We start from the raw sequence: 2,559 nt of genomic DNA on the forward strand, positions 1-2,559 counted from the left end.
ATGTAACATTTGCACTATGTTTTACTGGATCTACAACTAAACTAAACTAGGTCCTCATTTCTGGGAGAGTCCACAGCGCCTCCTGCATCACAACCATTCTGCCGGCACACCTTCAGCAGCACGATGTTTCTAACGGGAGCTGGAGGGTGATCAGCTTCATTGAAGAACAGGAGGAGGTGGGCACAACGTTTGTCATCTGTGATATGTTTTGAGACTTTTCTCCTAATAAAAAAAACAGTGACTGTTTTGTTAAATTCTTGATATAGTTCTTGTATTTTAATATTTTAACAATCAAATATTTTTCAACTGTGTTTTGGATACGAATTGTATGAAATAAATCAGTGAAGCCCCAATAAAATTCTACTCCATCTAACCTGCTCGATCACACTGCTGTCAACCTGCTGTAATGCCTTCATTCATGATTGTAGAAACCTCAAAACGGTAAACATGAATTTTTTATTTTAAAAGATAAGAAGCCTATGTTTTTCAACTGTGTTCATTTTCGTTGTATTGCACGACAAAGATAATAGATGAGCCGGTTTGGGGACATGATCAATCAAGCTGCTGCTCTAATTGCAATGCCATATATTGTCCTGCTCTCCTAAATTCTACACCACAAATTATAGCATCCTGAACTGATTTAGCAACAACTGAAAATTCACATCATCATTTAGGGAGAATATGTTGCAGAACTGTTGCATTATATGGTGCCGTATTCATTTTATTTAGTATAGCATACATATATAAAAGTGGAAAGATACTGTAGAGCTGTACCATTAGCCTTTATCTCCGTGTACATAATAAACATCACCTACAGATACATTGATTGGTAAAAATTGCTTGATTCCTTCAGTATACTGTGGATGTTACGCAAATGGCCATAAACAATTGTGAAAGCTCAGAATCAGGCTTTACAGGGTTAATTTTTTGCTGGGTGGAGCTCTTATCAGGGAGCCAATAGGAGGTGTTCACTTCTGACACTGTCCTGCCTCCTGATTAGCATTTAGCGTAACTAGTGTGACCAGTGAGCCATTAGTGTTTCACATGTTGTACTAGTGAACATTTTGCCATCACTAGTTAACTACTTAAATCAAAAGACCATTTAACTAGTTGACTAGTGAGGAGGGTGACATCCACTAGTTCCACTAGTGCGAGATTTTGACTTCACTAGTTTGACTAGTGAAGTCACTAGTGAAGACTAGTTGACTAGTGAAGACTAGTTTGACTAGTGAAGTCAAAATCTCGCACTAGTGGAACTAGTGGATATTTGGAGCATCACTGGTGAGCAAGTAACGTTTTTGGACTCACTAGTTAGATATCAAGGCTTTAACGGTCTTAAACTAGTGCACTAGTCAATGTTTTATCCTCCACTAGTTAACTAGTGGATATTTCAGCTCCCACTAGTTAACTGGTGCAGGAAATCATAGGCCACTAGTTCACATGTTAGAACAATCCACGTTTCACTAGTTGACATGTTAACACTTTTTAAATCTTACTAGTAAGACTTTGAACCTCACTAGTTTGGTCTAGTGGGCTACTAGGGCATTAAAAAACCTGACTAGTGGGAAAGTTCCCTCTGCTTGTGTCTTCCAGGTGTCACTAGTTAGAATTTTGTCAGCACGAGTTGGACAAAAGTGGCACTAGTTGCCAAAAATGAGTGGCTAGTGAGGATTTCTGTGCAACTAGTTCGACAAAGTGTGTCACTAGTGTGGCTGAGTGTCGAACTAGTGCTGAAAGAGATCGAACTAGTGTAACACACTCATGTTTGATATCAGGGATTTGGAATAAATGCTCAAATGGCTTGCCATAGACCTCACTAGTGCGACATTAAATGTCGCACTAGTGCAACTAGTGTATATTTGGGGCATCACCAGTGAACAAGTAACATTTTTGACACTCACTAGTTAGATATCAAGGCGTCAAGGGGCTTTAACTAGTAAACTAGCTACTATTTTATCCGCCACTAGTAAAGTAGTGAGTGTTTCAGCTCGCACTTGTTTACTAGTGCAGGAAATCACGGGTCACAAGTTCACGTTAGAATAATCCATGATTGACAAGTTAACATGTTGCTGAAAATGAATGACTAGTTGGAGTTTGTATGCAACTAGTTCGACAAAGTGTGTCACTAGTGTGGCTGAGTGTCGAACTAGTGCTGAAAAAGATCGAACTAGTGTAACACACTCATGTCTGATATCAGGGATTTGGAATAAATGCTCAAATGGCTTGCCATACAAGCACACATAAATGCAGTAAAAAAATAAATATATCTTTCTGCATCACAATGTAAATATGTATATAATTGACATTAATTAATACTTTCATTTTAACAATACATTTAATAAATACTTTAATCAACCATGATTTCACGATGTATTATCTTCATCATTATTCATTATTTTAAAGGTAAGAAACCATACAACACAAACATATCAAGTCGAATCGAACAAAAGAACTACAAGTCCCAAAGGTCTAACCCGAAAGTGGAGCGCCGGCATGATGAACCCCAGCTGCAACGCAATTTACTTCATTTAAACATCAAATGGCAGCCGGACAAACATG

This window comes from Hippocampus comes, unplaced genomic scaffold (genome assembly GCF_001891065.2).
Source record: "Hippocampus comes isolate QL1 unplaced genomic scaffold, H_comes_QL1_v1.1 scaffold845, whole genome shotgun sequence".
Classification (NCBI taxonomy): domain Eukaryota; kingdom Metazoa; phylum Chordata; class Actinopteri; order Syngnathiformes; family Syngnathidae; genus Hippocampus; species Hippocampus comes.